This window comes from Canis lupus, chromosome 1, assembly GCF_011100685.1.
Source record: "Canis lupus familiaris isolate Mischka breed German Shepherd chromosome 1, alternate assembly UU_Cfam_GSD_1.0, whole genome shotgun sequence".
Lineage (NCBI taxonomy): Eukaryota > Metazoa > Chordata > Mammalia > Carnivora > Canidae > Canis > Canis lupus.
Genome location: NC_049222.1, coordinates 13,204,528 through 13,229,299, shown reverse-complemented (window position 1 = coordinate 13,229,299; position 24,772 = coordinate 13,204,528).

Below are 24,772 nucleotides of genomic sequence, written 5' to 3'. Positions count from 1 at the left end.
TAATGTAGATGGGAATGCTGCCACAATTTTCAAAAATGAAAAAAAGAAAAGATCCTCTTGATAGTTATAGCTTTGACAATATGTAAGGTCACTTATAAAGGTGACTATGATTTTTCATTTGGTTTTTGATTCAATAAAGCTACCCATCAAGGTAGAGAAAGTTTACACTCTGTTGCCTGCATGCTATTGAGAGTGGAGATCTTTCTCCCAACCATACACTTTGCAAGCTAAATAGTATTATTCATGTCAAGTAAGATTGGTGGGGCTGGTTTCAGCATGGGAGAGTCTCATCCCAAACTGTGCTTGCTTGGAATTTCTCCTTGCTCTCTTAGCAGGCTACACACTATTTTTGATTATTTAGGTCTCTGTGATGTGTGCAGCACACAAGAGGTGACTTCTTATCTAAGTGCAGAAGCTGCCTGATAAACAGCAGGGATGAATAATTTATAAGGAAGCAGTATGGAAAGTGGCATTTCACACTTTTTTCCATGTAAAATGTCGCATGAATTCCAAACAGGCTAAATGGTTTGGTAGGAAACAGAAATCTGAAATCACTAGTGAGAGAAAGGAAAGAGAGGACTCTATAATGTGGTAATTATGGGATTACTCAAGAAGGATTCTGATTCAAATATTGCTCTCCATTGATTAATTGTGAAAACAAATTACAGCTTCTCAAATCGATATTAAGAAATAATTATTATATACATGGAAATAGCATCAATAAGGCAAATAGGCTTGGATTTTCTTCCACTCGATTTCAGTCAATTTACAGTAAATGAATCCTGAAAAACTGCATTTTTCATTTTCTAATCATGCAGTAGGCCCTTCACTAAAAGAGAACCCCAAAATGGGGCGTGATATATTATGATGCATCATATTGCATAGTTAGCATTAGTCCACTTAATCAGAAAATCTAATCAAATTGGGTCTCTGAATTCAAATCACCAAGCCGTTACTAACTCTTTATTACTGAAGATGGTTAGCAAGATTAAACTGAAACCGTAGAAGATCAAACTCTTAAAAGTAAGTTTGCATTTTTATTCCATTCAATAATTAATATTTAGTAAGTTGTTATTTTGGGGATGTAAAAATTTTAGAGTTATCCTGTTAAATTTTTTAGTTATTACTTAATCTGGCTTGTGATAATATATCACTTTTTGAAGAATGAGAGTCCTCACAGAAATCTGTTAAATATTCTGATATACAAAATATTATAAGAACACTAGGGGGAAAGAATAAGATTAAGTTGTTGTTTTTATCTTTGAAAACCCATTGCTCAATCTGGTGGAGGGCAAGAATGAACACCTCTGAGAATTAGAGACAATGAAATGAGTACCGCTGGTGTGGTAGATCGAGTGGGAAGAGATCAGCCTGGCCTGGAACAGTCATGGAAGTCTCCATAAATGACCAAAGAAAGTTTATTTCTCAACCCTTCTGCTCCCTTTTGGCCAATAAAGTTTTCTGGCCCCATCTCTTCGTTTGCCCTGCTAGCAGCCTGAACTATGGCAGTACCGTTTCAGCCAGACACTTCTAACGCATTCCAAATGCTCCTATTTCATCAGTTTTCCTAATAATAGCAAAAAGCACCACCTTGTCTGGCCCCTGAACCAAATGCACAAAGTCCTTCTCAAAAGGCCCCTAACTTGCCCATGGTCACAGAGCCAGCAAGTGGTAGAGCCAGGACTCATACTCTGTGCTTTGCTTCCAAAGCTCATGTGCTTATCCAAAATATATTGTAATCACACGTGAATTATCCTGTCTCCCATGAGACTATAACTTCTTACTATAAGATTCTAAGAAGAACAACAGCTCTGTGTCTTACTTATTTCTGTACTGCTGTTGCCATGCCCCCATCAGATATTCAAACACTATCTGTTAGGAAATTTTGGAAATCTTCTATCTTGAAGGTGAACAACCCAGTCAGGAAAAGAGAGCTTCTACCAGATGCATTGAGAAAGGATCCATAATAAGGAGAATTAGTTGAAAAGTCTTGTGAAGCCTAAACAGATAAAAAAAGGAGTTAGTGTTTATTGAGTACAGCATTTCAGCGTTCTGAGATGACAGTTCTGGAGAGGGATGGTGGTGATGGTTGCACAACCATATGAATATACTTAAAGTCTCTGAACATGATAATAAATTTTATGCTAATAAAATGTGCTAATATGCTAATAAAATAAATTTTATTTTTTACCACAATAAAAAAAAAAAAAAACTGGAGAAAAAAAAGGGACAGGAACTCAACCCAGAAGCTGGCATTGACAGGGAGTGGACCAGCTGTAGGGCTAGAGGGACAAAGGGGAAAATAGTGTTGCCGGGGGGAAGGGACAGGCTGCCTGGGGTCAGCGAGGACCATGGGGAAACCAGTTGCCAGTGCAGCCTGAGGAATATCATTTCAAAGTCCGGAGTAGGGGAAAGGCAGGGGATGGATTTTTCAGAGCAAATAGGGACAAATGTGGCACAGGGTGAGATCCTTCAGGGAGCAAATGGTGGGTTGTAAAGCATGATAGAAACAAGCAGGGCATGTAGGGGGGCAAAATGAAGAAGCTGTCAGGATTAGAAGAGACATGGAGATGGGCATATTTGGGAGCACAGAGACAAATGTTTCAATAAATAAAGGGAGGACAGATTGGGGAGATTTCTTTAAACATAGATGGAAGAATTTTTACATGACATCACTAACTGTTGGGAAACAGGAAATATTAAGTGCTCTCTTTAGTAGCCTAGACAAATATCATGGCTCCATTACGTTCCCAAGCACAGACTCAAAGCCTACAAATCATGTAATAGAAAGTGGTGATATGATCTCTTAAATGGAGCATTTATTGCTCCATGTAACAGCCTTATGAGGGAGGCGTATTTATTATCCATCAGGAAACTGGGGTCTAGAGAGGTCAAGTAACTTCCAAGGTCACTCACATGGCAGGTGACAGAGCCGGAAGCTGAATGAGGCCATTAGATACCAGAGCCCACGTGCTGACCTGGGATCTTGTGCTCGGCTCTGTTTCAGCACACTCAGCCCTCCCGTTGCTATATTTGGAGATCTCTGAAGACAGATGGTCCAATGATTAGTCACTCCACAATCAATATGTGATTTTTAATTTTAATTTCCGAATGACTTTTTCTCCCTGTGCTTTATTTCTTTGTCCGAAGAGAGAACATCTGCTCTGGAACTGGTATTTATCTAAATCCAATCTCTTTCCTTTTCACCCAAAACCACTTCCTAAGCACTGACATATAAAGAAAAAAATGGTTTAGTTCACTAGGAGCAATCTCTGCCCTCAGGAAACTTGAATATGTCTGAAAAAGCTAACATTCCCATAGGGAAATTGTCATCAATTTCACCTCCTTTGTCATTTCTTTACAGCTTTTATTTTGATCAAGAGTTTTTTCTAGTTTCTGGGTTTTTTTTTTTTTGGGGGGGGGGGGGTTTGTTTTGTTTTGTTTTCTTCCCAACATCAAATGCATTATTACTAGGGCTCTCATGACTTGTCCTCTGCTACATTGTGGTTTAGAAAAAAAACTTCAGGAGTTATTTGATTCTTCAAATTCAGCATGGTAGGGTTTCTTTCCCCTCCCCCTTTTCTTGGCCTTGGATGCTTCTAGAATTTTATTAGATACTAGATGTGATCAAGGCTTGGGTGGTTCTCCACCAAGGACCCAAGTGGATTCTCTCCACTTCATGAATTCACTGAGGGTTGCAGGCAGTTGTTATGCTGCAAGCAAGACTCATTCTCTTTATTTAAAGAGAGAAAGTCACTAAGAAATATTCTAAGAAATGAGAAAGTGTCAGAACATTTTTTTATGAGGGCCGTACTTGGGGTGATTTTGAGTTGGCCGTAGGGAAAAAGTAAACAGTTACAGCTCTCAGCCATTCCTTCTGAATAAAATCTTCTTTAGGACAGAGAACATGTCTTGAAGCACAGTTGGTACATTATTACACATCCAGTAGGTAATTAATTATAATATTTTAAATGGCTGTGGACGGCAGCCTGAGGCTCCAGTGCTTTTGGAAACAGATTTTGCATATCTACCGAATGGCATAATAGCTAGTTTCTGAAAATATTAGTCTTAGAGGAATCATTCCATCCATACTTTACTCTTTGTAATTACGTCTGAAACTTCTCCAGTGATGAGATTTCTTTTAATTTGTAAGTATCTAGAGATCAGGAACCAGGTTATGTTACTGATTATGAAAAGTTCTCAACTTCACCACATGAATAGACTTGACGTGCTCATTAATTTACTTAGCTTCTCTGGTTAGCAGCCATAAACTTTGTCCTTAACCCTATAAACCTGTGTTTGGGGTCTGGGGGAAGGGGGAAAAATCACTCATCATAGATATATCATTAGCATCTGCTTTGGGCAAGACAGTTTTCCATGATGGGTGTGGGGGAGGGGCTTAAAAATAGAGCCTACATTGACCTTAATCAGGGCAACCAACTGGACTATGCCTGAGGCTGTTCTGGCTCTTCTTGTGTCAACTCTGTAGAGGTCCTGGGCAAACCAGGAGGGGCTGATCACTCCACTTGCCCTTGAAGAACTTACAATGGAATTGGCAAGAGAAGGGCCCATGAAAGGTGAGAAATAAAAATAAAGCACTTATCATTGTGAGGACGAGGCAGTGATTTCCAGCTGAAAGGATTTGGGGCCAGGTGAGTGCAAATCCCTTGATATACCTGGAGCGAGGGGAGAAAAATTAAATGAATGGCATATTGGTAGAGAGGGTTGAAATGATTTAAGACAAGTGGAAACGATGTTGTTTGTTGTTCCTGAAAACCAGGGAAGAGGGCCCATCACTTGAAATTGCAAAGCATCTCTGCTGGGTAGAGAGCAACTGGGGCCAAATTAGGGGAACACTGAAGGCTGACTTAGTGTCCCCTTCTAAGAAGGTGGTGCAGACCTGGCAGTTAAGGAGACCAAATCCCACAGAACTCCACAGATATTCCTTAATTTGGAGCTGTGAAAGTAGACTATGGGCAGACAGGGAACACACTGCCCTCAGAGTCACTTCTGCTGCTGGGAATTAAGGAGCCATCCCGTGCAGTTCCTGTTTTGAGTCCAGGGCTTCCATCCAGTGTGAGTAGAGTGAAGGGTGGGGCAAGGCTGTCCTCCAGGCAGTGCCCCCCTCCCCCATCAAAGAGAACTGCCTGGAGGAGCAGTTTCCTAAGGAGGAGCCTGGATCTGCCGGCCCTCCATGGAGATGCAGATGAGCACAGTCAGATACAGATGGCTGATCCCTGAACACACAGGTGGAGACCTCACAGGGCTGGCCTTGATGGCCTATAGTGTGGACTTTCTCCTTGGTTCTTTTAGGCTGCTGGTTTCACTCAACCGGTAAAGCAGATTTAAGTACAAACAAACAAACAAAATCTTTTGAGCTTAAAATCTGAGAGGAGATTTCTAACAGCAAAGCAGATGGACAGTGAGGAGACACAAGGAGAATCCTCCCCCTCTGTTTACGTGCAAACAAGAGGCTAGGAGAGAAGGCTCCTCTCTCAAGGATGTGTAAACTACAAAACAGCCGACAGGAGGCCTGTGCAAAGATTTTATAGCTCAGAATAAGGAGAGGGACAAGGGACCCAATATCCAGGAATAGAGCTGGTTTTGAAAAGATTTACTACAGGAAATAAATTATATTTGGGCAATACCTGCTTTATGATCTCAGTAAAATATAAGACAAGAGGGGCTTTTATATAAGAAGTGAAAGATGACATGGAATTGCACAGGCTGAAGTGAAACACAAGCTATCTGAAAGTCAAAGGAAAGGAAAATAATTTGAGAAAATCAAAGACTTCAAGAGTGGAATTTAAAACTGTATTGGAACTCGTCAAAGAACAGAACCAACACCGCAGAAATTCTAATTAAAGGATGAGAACACACACTCAAGGAGCTGGACTGAGCACAATGTAAATAAACAGAGGAACGGAAATGACGAGAGAAACAGAAATGACAAGAGTGAGCTCACCCAGAGGAGGTTTGGGGTTCCCGCACATGCATATTTGACATTTCCGAACCCGAGACTGATGCAAATACAATTATTTAAACATAAAAAATAATTTTCTGAGCTGAACAAAAACCCAAGCCTACCTATAAGAAAAGCTCAATGAGAAGTTATGAAACACAGGAACGTTACTGAAGAGATCAACATCTAAATTTTCTCTCCATGAACATTTGGAATTTCAACAACAAAATGGGATGAATACAGACAGGGTTTTTAATGATGCTGATCAAAAAAATACTAGAACTGAATAACTTTCCTATATACTCATCAAAATAATTTATTAAAGGTCAGAGTTGGGATCCCTGGGTGGCGCAGTGGTTTAGCGCCTGCCTTTGGCCCAGGGCGCGATCCTGGAGACCTGGGATCGAATCCCACGTCGGGCTCCCAGTGCATGGAGCCTGCTTCTCCCTCTGCCTGTGTCTCTGCCTCTCTCTTTCTCTCTGTGACTATCATAAATAAATAAAAATTAAAAAAAAAAGTAAAAGGTCAGAGTTAAAGAGCTACTACTACTACTAGAACTGTAGTCAATAGCTAGAAATAAGCCAAAAAGTGAAGTGCTTAAATAAGAATTTTTAGGGAAAAACTGGAGTACATGGGGATAGGTCCTTACTTTTAGATACAAAATTCAATATTGCATATGTATCAATTTGCCCCCAATTTAATGCAATTCCAATTAAAATTTCAACAGAAATTTTTTTGGACCTTGGCAAAATGACTCCAAAATATGGAATTACCAATGTACAAAAAAAGAACAAAAATATTTTTAAAAGAGAAATAACAGTAACACAGCTGACTAAATAGAGAAGAAAGAAAAACAGAAAACCCCAAAATAGGGATACACACAGAAGTTCGTAACATAGAATTCAATTGCTATTGAAATAAATGGGAGAAATATGAATCATTTATTAAATAATATTGAGTCTTTACCATTAGGAAAGTAAAATATTATTTAATTTCCTTATATTGTGGCACAAAATTAATTCTAGATCAATTACAAAACTAATTATAAACAATGATGCCATAAAGTAACAAATATAATATGGGAATAAATGTACCCATACATGAATGTAGATTTGATTACATGGCATATCAAAATCTTCTTTATGTTATAAAACACAGTAAATTAGAGCAAAATCACACAATAAGCCAGTTTTAAATCCTATATGAAGAGCTCCTAAAATCCATAAGAAAACTCTGAACACCTTATCAGAAAAATTTTTAAAGGGCCTCTAAAGTTGATTTATAAGGAGGTAAAAATAATAGTGGTCAGAAATTGGGGGGAAGGCCATCTGGCTGGCTCAGTGGGTAGAGCATGTGACTCTTGATCACTTGACCCTCACTCAGGGTCATGCATTGGAGCCCCACTCTTGGGGTAGAGACTACTTAAAAACAAAAACCAAACAAACAACCGCCCCCCCGCCCAAATCCAGAAAACAAAATTAGAAAAGAGAAAGATTTTTACATGATTCTAATAAAATATTATTTTATTTTATTTTATTTCAAAGATTATTTATTTATTTATTCATAGAGACACAGAGAGAGAATGAGAGGCAGAGACACAGGCAGAGGGAGAAGCAGGCTCCATGCAGAGAGCCCTACACGGGACTCGATCCTGGGTCTCCAGGATCATGCCCTGGGCTGCAGGTGGCTAGCGCCACCGGGGCTGCCCTAAAATATAATTTTAAAATAACTTTTTTCATTTATGAACTTGGTGAATATTGAAAAAACTAAGAATTGTTGAGGATATGGAAGGAGCAACTGCACACTGTTGATGGGACTGTAAATTTGTATGTTTCTGGAAGGGAGTTCAGAAAGATGTGTTAGTTGCCAATTTATTTATTCATTCATTCATTCATTCATTCATTCATTCATTCGAGACACACAGAAAGAGAGAGAGGCAGAGACACAGGCAGAGGGAGAAGCAGGCTCCATGCAGGGAGCCCAATGTGGGACTCGATCCCAGGACCCCAGGATTACGCGCTGGGCTGAAGGCAATGCTAAACCACTGAGCCACCCGGGCTGCCCAATTGCCAATATTTTTAGAAATACTTCTATGATTTGGTCCAGAAATCCTTTAGTTGTTTTCTTAATAAGTAATTGGAAATATTTATTTAAAATTGAGAATTTCACTATTATTTATAATGGTGGAAGCTGGGAATAATCTAACTATACACCTTTATACTATTATTTAAGGAAATTATGACATATACTTATCATGGAATATTATGCAGCCACAAAATATAGATTTTCAAAGACTCTAATACCTAAATTAATGTGTTGTGAAATAAACTCATCTTGTATATTTTCAAATTTTTCTATGAGCTATTTTATTTATGTAATATAAAATTATATTGTTTTTATAAAAACCAAAGAGTTGGCCCCATGACTGGAGATTCAGAACAGTTATTTACAGCAAAAACAGCTTAAAATTACTACTTAATGACAATGAATTTTAATTTTTTCAGAAATACCACTTATAACTTAGGAGAAAAAAATGTTAACTTAAAATTTAGTTTCTGGGGGTGGCTGAGTGGCTCAGTGAGTTAAGCATCTGATTCTTGATTTTGGCTCAGGTCATGATCTCAGCATCGTGAGACCGAGCCCTGCCTTGGGCTTCATATTCAACAGAGTCTGCCTGAGATTCTTTCTCCCTCTTCTTACCCCCTCTGGTGCTCTCTTTCTTTCACTCTAAAAAAATAAATAAGTAAAATCTTAAAACAAAAAACAGTTCCAGGTCAGAGCTTAGCACAAACTATATTTTATTTTACATCAGATTTGTTTGTTCTTAGGATAGGATGCTCTCCAAGAGCTTTTAAAATGTAGAGAATATTTGAAGAATTACGTCACATGGTCAGAAGAGGGAGCTTTTAGATTACAAAAAAAAAAAAAAAAAAAGGCAAAAAATCCAAGCACTCCATTATCAGAAGTATAATATTATTTCAAGTCTGCATATCGAATACTAATGAAAAAGTGTGTAGTTACAGAAATATTTCTTTATAATAGCCTTAAAATATCTGTTTTGTTTCATGATTTAGTGAGACATTAAACCTCATTCTTAATCGAGAGAATTTCATCTCACTCTAATGTCTGTCCTACTTGGCACATTTGACCTTTGTAAGTGTTGCTGACAAATAAAAAGCTTGGCTGACTGAGGTGTATACCTGTCTGCTTTACTTTTCTCTCTTTTGCGCATAGTGTGGTTGGTAAATGAGCCAAGGGACAAGATGGTGGACAGCAACAAGTCATGAACACTAACCACTGAATAATTTAAGATTTATTGCCTGCTATTTAATGAAGACACATGGGCAAAGTTCTCTTTCAAAATAGTTCATTGAATATAAAAGTTGAAAGTAAGTCAATCTAATTGAAGGCTTTTTATTTTATTATTTTTAGATTTTATGTATTTATTTGAGAGAGAGAGAGAGAGTGAGAGCACAAGCAGAGGGGAGGAAGAAGCAGACTCCCCACTGAGCAGGGAGTCCCACTCAGGACTCCATCCCACGACTCTGGGATCATGACCTGAGCTTAACCAACCGAGCTACCCAGGTGCCCTAAAGGCTTTTTTCCATATCAACATTCAGAGCTTAAAACTAGTGTTCCTTTCCCAGTATGTGTGTGAACTCTTTATAAATTCAACCATGCTTGGAGGTTCTGTAGTAAACTACAGCACAGTGAGAACCAGAAGTGAGTTCTGTTATTATCATAGAAACCATGATAATGGGAAGGATAACCTATAGCGCAGGACGCAACAACCATGAGGATAACTCTTAAATTCGTGTTGACTGAGTTCAAGTTCTGCATTCAATTCTTGGTTCTACATTGTGAGGGAGTAGAAAATTTGAAGTGAGATCACACGTATTGTAAGCAGCATTCAAATTTGGGAAAAAAATATGACAAAACACAACAAACAGGGTTATTGTTTTCTTAGGTTAGTTATTTTAAAGAGAGAATTTGAAACGGTTACTCAACACTTTTCAAATATATGAAGGTTGATCATACCCAGAGGGTGAGACCAGATGTTCTCCCTCCTACTAGTGAAAAAAGACAGTAAATTGTGAATTTCAGTGAACACTGCAGAAACAAGGCAAGGGAGTAAGGGGGAGTCTAAGCATCTCCTGCTCTTCAGTGAGTGGATCGGTGCATGTAGCCTGGGTCTGGACAATGTTAAACGAGTCCTCTTATTTGCATACCACTGGCTTAGATTACCCTGAGCCTTTTCCCCCCCCCTGGATTTATTCGTGCCACTGATTTAATTCGACAAAACTGTTTGGTAGGCTCTCAGTAGGACATTTGAAGTTTCCTGCACCATAAGAAGGAGGAAAGGACGAGAGACAGGAGAAATCTGAGGCATCCAGTGCCTAGAGGGAGAGCAGGGTGTTTGGGCAGAGAGGAGACAGAGGGCTGTTATTCAAATTGGTAAGAAGACAAGGTATTTTGCCTCTTTGGTTCACTCTTCACCTTCTTCCTATCACCAATCACTCGTGTACTTATACTGTTTTAAGAGATGAAAACTTCTTGAGGAGTAGGGAATTCTTCTCTTTTTTTTTTTTTTTTTTTAATTCTTCTATTTTAAATACAGTATACCTGGGGATATTGTTTTTATTTTTTTGTTTGTCTCTCTTCATGGATATGCGTTCCCTGAATATGGCCACATTTCACGTATGTGTGTGTGGTCTCCAAATCTGTGACATTAAACATTTATTTGGAAGCACCGGCCTAATGCCAAACTTTGGGTGAGATGTGATGGATGCAAACAAAGATGCCCAAGACACAGCCTTCGAGGTGCACAAGCTGGCGGGGCAGCCAGACATGTCAGCACATTTACACACCGCTGAGAATAGTTTGGAGGTTCAATGATGAGGAGCAGGGAGTCCTAGAGGTGGAATCAGGCTCCGGTAGAGGACAGATGCCTGTGGTTACAGAGTTGATCCTAAGCTTTGAAATGATCTCTCTTGGGAAAACCCAGTTTTTGGCCAGCCCATCTCCTCATGTTATTTGCTTTACCTTTCCTTTCTCCTGTCAAAGGATTTCAGGGGGTACTTAACATGGAATGGGAAGAGTCGGAAGCGGCAATCCTTGGTTTTGTTAGATCCTGGGATCCTCTTTCCGATTGCGGCTGATTGATCTTATGGTCTCCATCCTCTGAAATCGTTAATGGCACTGTCTTGGATACTGTCCTGATAGGTTCTACACGACCAAGTCTATCAAATAGCATAAAACATGTGTCCTATGGCTCCTTGTTAAGATACATGCGGCATTTCAGGACACAAATAAGTTAAAAGTTGTGCAAAGTTGCAAGACATTCCATGTTGCTCTGGCCGTCGATGTAAGAGAACGCTTAGTACAGGTGGGGACTCAGTCACAGTGTCTGTTTATAATGCCACCCTGCTTTGACATGGAACACATGGCTTTAAGGGAAAACTTAATATCTAATTATTTTTACAAGATAGTTTGCTTGCTACCTCTAAGATTTAGTTTTCAGGGTTTTTTTTTTTTTTTTTTTCCAAAACTTTTTCTTTTTTTTTCTTGATGCAGGTGATGGTGATGACAGGAATCTCTGGCCTTATGAATATAAAGTAATGAACTTGTTCGATGTAACTCTTCCCACAACCACAAAGCTACTCAAGCATGGTATTTATTTCATTTAATTGAATAAAGTGGAGCTCTTCTGTCTATGAACCTGTCTTGGACGTGTCAGCGAATGTCACAGGGGGTTGGGGGTTGGGGGGGTGCAGTGTGTGTTTGTCTCCCGGGACAACAGGACGGACCCCATGCCAGGCATTGCTCTTCCCCAGGGAACTTTCCAGAACTACTAGAAGGAGTCAGATCAACCATTAGAAAATCAGTGCCTTCTCATCACTAGTTATTAGCGGAGGCTCAGTGTAACCTACCTTTACCCACATCCTTAAGCAACTGAGTGCAAATGACTGAAATGACGCATAAAGTCTTAGAATAAATTGATTTTGTCTCTTTCTCTGAAATCCAAAAGAAATGTTCTCTTTTTACCTGGCAAAGGATCTCCTATGTATTTATAGCATATGCATTTCTTCGGGGATTTCCTGCAGTTTAAAATCAGCACTTGAGAGATGTGTGCATAGATGTGCCCGTACCTGGCTTTTTGCTTTTGCTCCTTCAGCGGGTTACCTGCTCCTTTCTGCTCCAGGGTGGTTTGGGTGGGAGGGCCATGACGCCCCACGGAGGGCTGCTGGTGAGAGAGTCATGACTGCTTTGCTTGGGAGAGAGTGCATTTCTGTCTCTATTAATTTTATACAGGGGCACAGGGCACCTGCTTTCCAGGTTCTTTGCAGGAGTGCTTGGCACACAAGTCCCATGAAACATCCAAATGGTGAGAATGCTCAGTTGATCATCAGGGGTGCAAAGTTGGACGTCCTCCAAGATGCCCTGGGTAACTCCATCTCTGTTCTTGCAAAATACTACTCACCTCCATTCTTGTGGGTTTAAATTCAATAACCTCATTTTATAGTTGCCCCAGTGGCGGAGAAGAGTTGGAGAAGCTGTATTTTATAGAAGGAAATGCAGCCAAGCACTGGGAGTAATTCAGGGTTGAGGGAAGAGAATATGATACCCAGCTGATGGGAATGGAACCTGTGCTCCTGTAGGAGCCACGTCCCGGCTAGTACTCTTCCAGGGCTGCCCTCACAAAGCACCACAAACTGGCTGGCTTCCCACAATGGGCTAGAAGGGCTCTGTTCTGGAGGCCCGAGGTCTGAAACAGAGATGTTGGCAGGGACCTACTTTCTCTGACGGCTCTTTGGGAAAATCCTTCCTTGCCTCTTTACTAGTGCTGTGGTTGCCAGCAGCCCTTAGCATTCCCTGGTTTGTAGATGCATTCCTCCAATCTCTGCCCCCTTGACATGTGGACTCCCCCTGTGCTTGTCTTCACACTGTCTTCCTTCTATATATGTGTCTGTATCTGAATTTTCTTCTTCTTTTCCTCCTTCTCCTCCTCCTCCTCCTCCTCCTCCTCCTCCTCCTCCTCCTTCATCTGCACACCATGGACTGAGCCCAATGCAGGGCCTCAACCCATGACCCTTGACATCAAGACCTGAGCTGAGACCGAGGGTCAGATGCTCAACTGACTGAGCCACCCAGGTGCCTCTAAATTTTCCTCTTCTAAGGACACAGTCTTCGGACTAGGGTCCATCTTAAGCCAGTATGACCTCATTTTAACTAATTACATGTGTACAAAGGCCTGGTTTCCAAATCAGGTTACATTCTGAAGTTCTGGAGGGTCATGGGTTTTGAAGGACACCTTTCAACCCAGTACATCCTGTGACAGCATCTTCAGTTCCCTGGAGCTCCTTTGCAGAAAGTAAAAACAATATTCCAGCATCATTATCCAAAAGGGTGCCCATCTTGAGAATGGTGGGAATAGAAAGTGAGATTTCTTCTGTGCTGTGGGTTATTTGCTACAGATGAACCTGACTTTGGAATGTGGCTGGCTCTTTGAGGCCACTAGGTATAATTTTTCAAACTGTGTTTTTTGAGCACAAAATGATTCCCCTGACATTTCCCCAAGTTCTTCATGTAACCCCACACCTGAGCTTGTGACTCTGCAAATCCTGCTCCCTAAGTCCGCGTGATAAACGGACAGTGCCGTCCCAAGCTCAGATGCCCCTCAGTGACTGACGTTCATTTCAGAAACATTTGAAACTTGTTCTCTACAGCCACAGAAACACACACTAGCACAAAACCCTCAGTGATAACCCACCAAAATGCTTTCATGAGAGAATGCTAAGGCCCTATCAATTACCCTGTCTTTTCTATGTTCATTCATAGTTATTTCACATGATCTAGTGATTAGGAATACTAGTGCTCAGGGAATGAAAAGAATTAACAAAATTTAGCATTTTCACTGGTCACCTTTTCTTAGAGCTCCATAGCACTTTTCGATTCATTTTAAGTAGACTTTCAGGCCATCAGCATTCAGGAATGTGCACTCTTGAGATTGCAAACCAACTGCTCCATATTGTGAAGATAAATACAAGGGACAAAATATGATGGCATCTCATATATTTACTATTTAAACAAGCAGTTGTAAAGAAATACAGGTATACCCTCAAGCAAGTAGCTGAAAAGACAAAAACACTTCAAGTTAGTATGGGTGGGTATGCCAGTGATTGATTTATGGTTGGTTCCTGCCTGATAGTTGCAGACAGACAGGACAAGCATATTCTGTAGCTGATTCGTTCTCATAATTCCCAATACTTGGCACAGCTCTTGGTTTTATCCTAATTTGCTTATTTCTTCTTGGTGACATACTCTCTTTGTCATGTTCTACTTCCAATTTCTGGGATCACAACAATAAAAATGAGAATCTTAACATAAAATGGCAGCCAGGTTTGACAACACGCATGCCATCTTCCTTGCTCCGTGTTGCTTCTATCCCACTCTTTCCTTACTAGCTTCTGTTTTCCTGAAGTAGAAGTCACTCAGTCCTGTGTGTGTAAATTTCTTTATTTCAATTAACATCCCTGTGGAATGAGTCCAACTCAGGATGGGGTGATAATATGTTACCTAAGAAGCTTGAAGTTATTGCTCCCATATTTGTTGTTTCTCTTGTTACTAAAAGAAAACTTGTAATTATCATCCTTTCACTTTTTCCTCTCATCCTGGTGGCTTTCTCTGTCTTCCAGATTCTTTGGTTTCATTAAACTGGGTCTAGAAATGTATTTGATTTTATCTATCCTGCCCCAGATGTGGTTTGTTTCATAATTAGAAAATTTATGTCTGTCTTCATTCTTTGTTGTCTTCTCCTAGAATATTGTATCTTCTTTCTTTTCTGTCTTCTCACTTCCAGAACTAGTAATAAATGTATGTAAGGGTCGTTGTGTGTTTTAGGACATTTAAGACGTTCCACCTTCTCACCAAAGGTGAGAACCTTTGGGTGTAGGTGGTATCAGTGTTGGGACTCACTGCCTAATACCTTGTAGAGTAGATAACAAAGGTGAGAACACAGTTTATATTGCACGTGGCAGGTGGTGATGCTCTTCTGGATGCATAGTGCAAGGAGGCACTATGGTGAGTAACCATTTGAAGTCTTCCTATCTTCCTTGAATAGTGACCAGGTCCCTGAGGTCTGTACCCTCCCTGCATTCTCTTCTATCCTGTTCTAAATGTGCTCTCAGGAAATGCTGATTGACAGCATATTTCTTAGAAGAGCAGACCCCAGACTCATCTTGAGGCAGAGAACAAGGAGAGCTTATTTGGGTGTCCAGCCTGTAAACATTCATAGTAGACTTTGAGGTCCTCCTTAGGAATCTGGCTTGCAGCTTAATTGGTGACTCTCCTTACCTTTGGAGACTGTCAACCCACAGCACTCCATGTTAATCTCAGCTTTGGTTCGGAGTCCAATTATGACTGAGGTGATGGGTGCCCATAGTGGGATTTACTGTTGGGGTAGCCTTTTATTTTCTTTCACTGAGAGAGGGGTAGCCAGAGCTCTATAAACCTATAAAGAGCAAAACTTCCTCGGGAAAGAAGGATGAGTTGCATTTGGATGTCTCCTTCAGGAGGGGCTGCTCTCATTCTGCTTCCACATGTCCCTCCAATAACTGACCCTTCTGTGAGCCTGTCACTGTCCCATCTGCCTGGACACTTGCCATGCAGCCATTTTTCCCAATCACTTCAGCACTTCTGAGATTCTCTGTTCATGGTCCCCTACTTTACCATGTCAGCAATCACACCCCAGCCTTTAACCTCCTTCACAAACTCTGTGGTTGTTCCAAAACAAAACTTGGAGCCTAAAAGTCAGAAAAAAAAGAAGTGCCGGCTCATGTGTGCTTCTGTCTTTCTACACAGCTTCTTGGAAGGAACATCATGCAGTTCCTTCTACATGCTGGTAGGGAAGGAAAATAGGGACCAGAGTTAAAATTCAGTTTAAAAAATGTTATCTAGGGGCACCTAGGTGGCTCAGTGGTTGAGCTTTGGCTCAAGTCATGATTCTGAGGTCCTGGGATCGAGTCCTGCATCAGGCTTCCTGCAGGAAGCCTGCCTTTCTCTCTGCCTATGTCTCTGCCTCTCTCTCTCTCTGTGTCTCTCATGAATAAATAATAAATAAATAAGATTTTAAAACAAAAGAAATTGAGAACAAAACCCACTAAAATTATGAAAACACAAAATAGGTATATATAAGTTTTACTTTTATAAGTTTTACTGGGATGCTATGGCAGTGGGGTCTCATTCCCCGATGTCTTCAGTAAAATGGAGTTTTAATCCACGCCAATGTTCAGTTCACATTTCTCAAAGGGGCCGCAGCCCATCCTGATGGTATCAGGACCATAGTAAGAATTTCCCATATTACCCCAGGAGAACCTGGATTAGTAGGTGAGAGACGCAGCCCGATTTTCATTAGTTTGCACTTATTTTTACATGAACCAAAATTAGGGGAAAATAGCAATTCTGCGTGACATTGAAGAAATATAATTTAAAAAGGCTTCCTTCCTTGTGCTTTCTCATACTCTGCAATTGGCCATACCTAGACCTTAGTTTGTAGTAATGCACATAACATTGTTTCTGATGACATTCTGGCCTAATCAAAGGAAGGAAATGCTAGCAATTTGTCAACAGTTAGCCTTTGAGATTTCTACTTTTACAAACTGAAGCTCTGATTGGCACCTGAACTTTAGAAGGTTTATTTAATGCTACAGCACTTCAATGTTTTCAGGTTACCCGTCAATTCAGAATTTTCTGTATGTTCTATCCAGTGACCTGTTACTTACCTCTGCTTAGCTCCCTAATCCCATTGCTCTCGAGGTTAGCTTTTCCCAGAGAGTTTCTGTAGCCCCGGGCATGTGGTGCATATTGCCTGGAAGCATGGGGACAGGCTGGCTGAGAAGGCGCCTCCGCTCCAGCTCTCCTGGCAATGACTCGACGTGTCCATCCAACTGCTTTTTCACCAGAGCTGTTACCACCTAGATGCTTAAGGCTCCAAAGACAAATGCTCACAGTCACCCACTTCCTGTCCCATTCTTTTTCTGACATTTAATCCCTCATTTCTCCATTGTCACAAAGAGTTTCTCAGTTACCTCATTAATCTTAACAATTTCAGTAAGTAAAACTATTACTAATGCTCATCAATACCTATCTTTATCCTTTTCTCCCCCTGGGCAAACAGAAGGCTGACTTTCTCGGGCTCTTCCCAGCTGAGTGTGGCCATATGTTTTATTTTAGCCATTGGATGGGGAAAGGAAGTGGTATGTGGCAATTTCAGGTCAATGACTCAATTGCCAATAAGAGAGTCTTGGCTCCATCCTGTTAAGGAAATTTAGGGAGAAGCCTTGTGTCAAGATAGTAGGGTCAAAATAATTAGGAGCTTTGGATTGCTGAGATGTCTGCTGGTCCCACAAAGGACTTTGCATGAATATGAAATAAAGCTTAGGTGGCTTAGTGGTTGAGCATCTGCCTTTGGCTCAGGTTGTGATCCCAGGGTCCAGGGATAGATTCTTGCATCGGGCTCCCTGCTCAGTGGGGAGTCAGCTTCTCTGTCTCCCTCATCCTCACCCCCCTCCCCTGCTCATTCTCTCTTTCCCTCACTCTCTCAAATAAATAAATAAAATCTGGGACATCTGAGTGTCTCAGTGGTTGAGTGTCTGCCTTTGGCTCAGGGGGTGATCCCGATCCTGGGATCGAGTCCCGCATTGGGCTCCCCACAGGGAGCCTGCCTCTCCCTCTGCCCATGTCTCTGCCTCTCTCTGTGTCTCTCATAAATAAGTAAATAAAATCTTTAAGAAAAAAAGGAAATAAAGGCTATTGTTGTAAGCCACTGTATGGTATTGTTATCACAGCATGACCTAGCCTCTCCTCTCCTTGTTGTACAAAGTATATCTACTTATTAGTTACGTTTTACAGATAAGAAAATTAAGGTCGAGAGAAATAGGAAAACTTACTTGATATTGCATATTCGACTGTTGAGCTAGAGTGTGACCCTGCCTGTTTTTGTCTTCCAAACCCGGCGATAGTAAAGTAGTTTGGATAAGTGAACCAGCTAACTAACATCTCCTAGACTGATATGCCATGAGGAATGGTGGCTTAGAGAAGCAACGTGGACTGCCTTTGGAGGTATAAATGAACACTTCCTGAAGGAGAAATGCTTGAGATAGTTTAAGGTGACATCTAAAGTTACCAACAAAGCGGTCTTGGGGACCTTCATTTTGGAGTGACAACTAAGTTTTATCCAAGCCCTTGTGTCTGTGCCTGTAGCCTACACTCTTTTTCTTCTGTGTTATTCAGAAGTCTAAAAAGATCCCTGCTGCCAAGTGTAGAACGTAGGACAAAATAGACAACAAGTACAAAAGACCCTTTGCTTTGGCCTGACACAAGCACCGGCTCATGCATTCACGCTACACTCGAAAACATTAGGAATAACTACAACTATTATCACCTGTGGCAAAGCACTTTGCTGTGGATGGACGCCCTGCTAATGACCTCCCAGCTTGAGCTGTGGCCCCGAAAGCATTTCTGGGTTTCCAACACCGGGTGACTAGTGTGTTTTTTCTACATTCTGATTAGTGCTTTAGAATCTCTGTGTGCTGCTTTCTGAGAACAGAGTGGGGCTCCGTTTTGTTAACTATTGTGGATATAGATGCTTGGCCGTTGCAGATCAAACGGTACTCAGTCAACCCGTCGGAGGACAGACTAGGTGGGAAAAAAATATTACAAACTACCTCCAAATACGTAGTGTCAGTTCCTTAGCATTTAGTGAGTCAGGATGCTTTCCTTATTATGACATATCATGTTTTCCCATTTCATCTCTTTCAAGAATGACTAACAGAGCTTGCAGCTAGCCTTCCTTCAAGACCAGCTGTCAGGGTGAGATAGGAATTAAGGCAGGGGGTTTTCATTACAAGATTGCAAATTCCTTGGCAGGAAGGACTCGGCCCTCCTCTTCTCTGTCCGCCCAGACCCTTGCCTGATACTTGGCACATGGTAGGCTCTCCGTTAGCACTGGATGAGAGAATGGGGAACAGCTTTGGGTCTCACCCAGGCTCAAGGGGCAGATCAGCTCCCAACACCACTTCCTTTCTGCTGTTTGGAATGGGGATTCTTGCTGATAGAAGGGGAAGAAAAAGAAAGAACTATAACGTGGTAAAAAGGAATATAAAAAAACGGAGGTCAGCTGGCAGATGCAAGTGCAGAGCACAGGAGTCCTGACCTCTAGGACCTCTGGCTCTTTCCCACGTGACTCTGCCTGGGGGAAGTGAGTGTCAGGGAGAGATCTGAGCAGGACTGTCATCCTTCTGTCTGTCCTCCCCGATGGCTGTCTGGTCCCCAAACCTGCTTGTGTAAAGTAGCCTAAGCTCCTTCACGGAAGTGTTACAGAGGCAATGTGTTTCCACACCAGGCTTCCGAAGGATTATGAAAAGCAGGTTTTAATACTTTTTAATAGTAAAATTTAATTAAACTAAATGTACCTCAGGGAAGAATAATGTATGCAAACATCACAAAATCAAGCACCATGGTGAGAGAAAGTGAGAGCTTAATGTGGATGAATTCCAAAATATTTGGCTTAAGCAACAAAACCAACTTATTCTGTATTTCCCCTTAATATGTTGTGTGGATCTTTTAACAGTTGGTTGTTTAATAATAGTAATCTCGGAGCTTATTTCTCCCATCAGCCTGCCTGTGACAGTTCTTCATTCTCAGTAAACACAGCGATACAATCAGCCTGCTGCAGATGCTCCTTATTCTATTACTGTGGCATAATCATTTGGGGAAATCTGTGAAACTAATGCAAAATCTCACAAAGCTATTCAGAAATATGGATTGAAAATGGAAGACTGGAAAAATAGCTTGTCATAGCCCATTAGCAACTACACACTGCTATTTAAGAAATTATTTTTCAAACGTTTCCTTTTTTCGCACATTACTTTTAAAAAATCCAAGCTTGTTTGTTCCTGAAGAACAATGGGAGCATTTATCACAGAATGTTAAGTCAGATTTACCAGGCAAGTACTAATATTTGCCTTGGAATAAATTACCCAGCTTGACTTAAAGTTAGCCTGTGCATTTTTCTCAGAGAGGAAAAGTATTTCTCGTGTATTATTTGCATGGAGAACGATTTTTTTTTTTGAGAGGACGATAATATAAGTAGAATTCAACAGTATAATTTCAATTATCTTTGATAAGCAAAATTTCAGCCTTAAGTATGGGCCAGTGCTTCATCAAACTGGCTATTCATTATTTTTTCCCTTTCTCCATTGTTTAGTATATATTTATTCATAAATCTTGCCTCTCTCCATCTTCCTCTATCACTGGTGTCTTTCTCTGAGCAGTGATCTTTCTTTCAGAAAGATCCTTCTATATTTTACTTCCCAGTCGATGGTGTTGGCTTCATATTTGAATACGCTATTCTCTCCTGAGATGCTTGCAATTTTACTTCTTTTTTTCCCCAGCTCCTGGTTAAGAAAACAACAGGTTTTTGTTTTGGTTTGGTTTGGTTTGGTTTTTGTCGCTTCATACCCCAGGAAGGAAAAGAAGGCATGTGATACGTGGTAGTTACTGTGAGCCTGTTAATCCATCTCAGCCTTGTGCTGAGAGCTCTTGTGACAATTTCCTCTAATTTATAGAATGGAAAACTGACACAGGGAGGTATTAAAAACCTTGTCTAAAGTTTATACACTGAGTAATACTGCAGAATCGGTATTCGAGACCGTTTCATTCTGACACTCATGCTCCCAACGTGTCCACTCTGGTGGATCCTGACAGGACAGAGGCAGAGGCAGTGTGAGCGTGGACTGTGCAGCCAGACCGACCCAGAACCACACCTGGCTCTGCCTCTTACTGCCTTAGCAACTGACTTAGCTTCTGCTTCTAATGAGAGTCAAGTTTTCCAATTTAAAATGAAAACCTGGTAGGTAGTGTAGTGCAATGCCCAGCTGTAAGAGGCAAAACCCAAGATTGTTATAACTATCACCCCAGACACAGTGTGGATATTTGCCCTGGGGAAGAGCCATAATTATTTTCCTTCATCTGGCTATTTCTTTAATGTTCAAGATTTCTACTCCCACCCCCCACCTCACTCCCTCTGACCCCATGTAAAGCAAACATTTACAGGGTACTTAGAGGAGCTGCAGTGTCAGATCTCTGTTGTGGGTGAGAGACTCACACCTGCCTCCTTCCCAGGCCCAGGGAGCAGTGGGAGAGCTGGTGGCATTTGGGTCACGTGGTTCTGAAGCCCTTGTTCCACCCACGGGGACAGGATGGCCAGTGACAGACACTCAACTTCAACCGTGGGTGGAGTGTGTGTGGACCCACTATGTATGAAAGAGGTAGATGATCCTTGTCCTTTGCTGCTGGAGAACCACCGAGTCATGATAAGAAGCTGTAGTTTCCTGTGATATCTCTCTGGGGACTCTTTAGACTTCCTACAGCACGCTGACGTTCAGATCCTCACCAATGTGCATTTCTATAGATATAGTCACAAATAACTATCAGATCTGAAGTAAAGATTCATGATTTTTAATAAGAAGCATATAAAAATGGGAGAAAATGTAAATTTCAGGGTCCGAAAGTGAAAATTTCTGAAAAAGTCCTCCCTGCCGTTCTCTTCAGTAATGTCTTATGACGCCACTTTGGGAGAGAAAGGGAGTGCTTCATGTTGTTATTCCAAACTCCCCAGCATCTGAATGGAACAAAATGCAAGTTCCGTGTGTATTCTGATTTGATTACTCACATGTTATACCCTAAGTCTGTACTGGAACTTTCTGATATCTCTTTTGGTGCTTATTCCTAAGAATGCTTATTTGTCTTATGGGTTTTGGGTTTTTTTTTTGTTTTTTTTGAAATTTTCTTTATTTCTTTTCTTCTTTATTTCGTTCTTTATTTTCTTCTTTCTTCTTTATGGCTGTTCTTCGTTCTTTCTTCTTTAATTCATGCCGTAATTCCCATTAATACTTGACTTCCATGCCTTACTTCCTTCATTAAATTCCTTCCTTCACTTCATGCTCTTTATTTTCTTCTTTCTTTCTTTCTTCTTCTTTCTTTCTTTCCTTTCTTTCTTTCTTTCTTTCTCTCTTTCAGAGATGGCACAGAAGCCGGGGGAAGGGGGAGTCAAGCAGACTCCACACAATGTGGAGCCCCACAGGGGTGATCTCACCACCCTGAGATCATGATCTGAGCCAAAATCCAGAGTCAGATGCTTAACCAGCCAAGCCACCCAGGCAGTGATCTTGTATTTTTTAATGCATTTGTATGAGAAACTGTTGGGCATAGTGATGATAATAAGAGAAAAATATATATATAAGAAAAAAGGCTGAAAATCTTCCAGGCATTTTAAAATGCCCCTCCCCACCCATCTGTCCCCATGAGGGCTGGAATGATGCAGCAGTTTGCAGTCACATGTAGGTGATTTTGAAAGAACATGGTGCTCTGTCATCCAGGAAAGCAGTGTGCTAAGATTTAGGGGCATCTGCAAAGACTACGCTCACCCCCACCTTACCTCCAACCCCAATCATCCATCTTACCCACATTTCACACTGACCAATTTTGCTCATTTCTGTATCATCTGTCTGATGATAGGATACTGTGTTCCCAGATGTCCGCTGTACATATGCAGGTATCTTTAGAGGGGTGATACATTAGTCTACCTATAAGCCATCAGCTAGGGTATGAACAGCGATTAAGCTATGAGGTGTCCTACTGAGAAAGTACAGAGCTGCATGAGGCATCATGGCTTCACTGAGGAACAAATTGAGTTTTCTAGCTCAAGGACTTTGCAAGGAAAGAGGAAGTTCCAGTTGGAGTATCTTGTGTGTGTGTGTGTGTGTGTGTGTTTTATATTTTATTTACTTATTCATGAGAGATACACAGAGAAAGGCAGAGACACAGGCAGAGGGAGAAGCAGGCTCTATGTAGGGGGCTTGATGTGGGGCTCGATCCCAGGATGATGGGATCACACCCTGAGCTGAAGGCAGACACTCAACCGCTGAGCTACGCAGGCATCCCAGTAGAAGTGTCTTGTGTTTGGGGCTGTCTGTAAGGAGGGAGGTGTGAAGGTGCCAGATGGGCCAGTGGAAGGAGGGCCCAAAGACACGCTCTATGTACTAAAATATTATAGAATGTTTTGATTTGCAGCAGAGTCCAGGTTTTCTTTATAAAATCCTCTTATAAGTCTGACCAAGAAAGCCCTAATGTTCCCCTCAGCTGGACTAAACTTTTAGATACACTCGTCCTGCTTCAGGCTCCTGATATTCCTTAGAGCATTTACTTTTGAAAACTTACAAGTATAAATTCTTCCTCTATCCTTTTGAGATGTAAATCTTGTTAAAAGCCTCTGGCAAACCTTACCATTTAGTACAGTCTTTCTCAAAGACCTGGAGTCATCCCTCTGAAATGCCATCATCAAGGAAGATGGTGCCCTTACTTCCAAGTTTCTATGGGAGGGTAGGAACCTAACTTGTTCTAAAGTATAAAATTACTTCTTGTCATGAAAGGAAGAGAAAATCTACTTTTCCCTCGGGGAAGGCCTACTCACAAACAGAGATGCCCTAAGATTCCCCACCTCAACTCTGAAATCTTCAGCCCTTTGTTTCTGGAGGAGTTCAACAGTGACTTCTGTCTTCTCTCCCATATTGCAATAGCCTTGAATAAAGTCTTCCCTGCCTCCTTAACTGTGTCTGGTGCAATGTATGCTTTGACAGTTGCCTGAAATTGCTTGCCTTACTTTCTTACACACTTTTTTTTTTTTTTCCCCCACAGAAAAAAGTGGTAAACTCACCAACTGCTTTAGGTTTTCCATGGGCCTTTGATGGAAAAGAGTACTGAGGTAGGGAAAGGGCTTTTGCTGTGGTGGTGTGCTGAGATCTGCACACCTGATTCCTTTATTAAAACAAAGCAAAACAAAAAATTCACATGACTGCATTTTTAATCTATGTTTGCATAACAGTTTCATGTTTCTCATTTATTCCCAATAGCAATTTTTCTCAGGTTCTCAGTCCTAGCTGACTTCAATGAACTGAGTGTTTATAGGGAGAGTTTAGAACTCTCTTGGGATTAGTAACAAAATGCTAACTGTGGTCCTTCTATAGGCCCTGTTTTATGGAGAAATGAGAGAACTAGACTCCAAATCTTGACCCCTGACCCGAACAATCCATGTGACTTAGGTATAGTACCATCCATGTCCCCATCACCTTCTAGGTCAGCAATTCTTAGATGCCTGCTGAGCATCCTTACTAGACCCTTTATATAATAATCTTATCTAATGCTTGTAAGAGTCATAGGAGTATCACATAGTTAACTCTATTTTACAAATAAGAAAAGGCAGAGAAGTTATGAATAACACTCCAGATTTCCCAATAAATTTGGCAGAACTGTATTTTGAAATTCATTCTTGTTGGCTTTAAAATTAGTGAATTTTCTATGTCTTATATCACCTCCTTACCTATAAAATGGGGAAATTGATAACTGGTGAATAAGTTACATTCCAAGCTTAGAATTCTGTGACCTTGACCTCAGAGGAGTAGTGCCATTTTTGGTGAGTGTCTTGGACCCAGAGAAGTACATACTACCCAGGACTTTCTGGGAGGCAATAGAACGAGTTCTCTTTTCCAGGAGATTAAGCAACTTTTTTGCCCCACCCCATATCACCATTCAGGGTAACTTTTAAAGGGGCCTCTTATGCTTGTAATGGTACAAATTGCTGCAGGTTCAGCTAGAGGGCAGGGCTTGGCCTCTCCAGTGAGCATATCCAGCCCTTCTTTGCATGTTCCCATGCTTTTTTCCCCTCTAAATTCAGAAAAGTGATATTTAGAG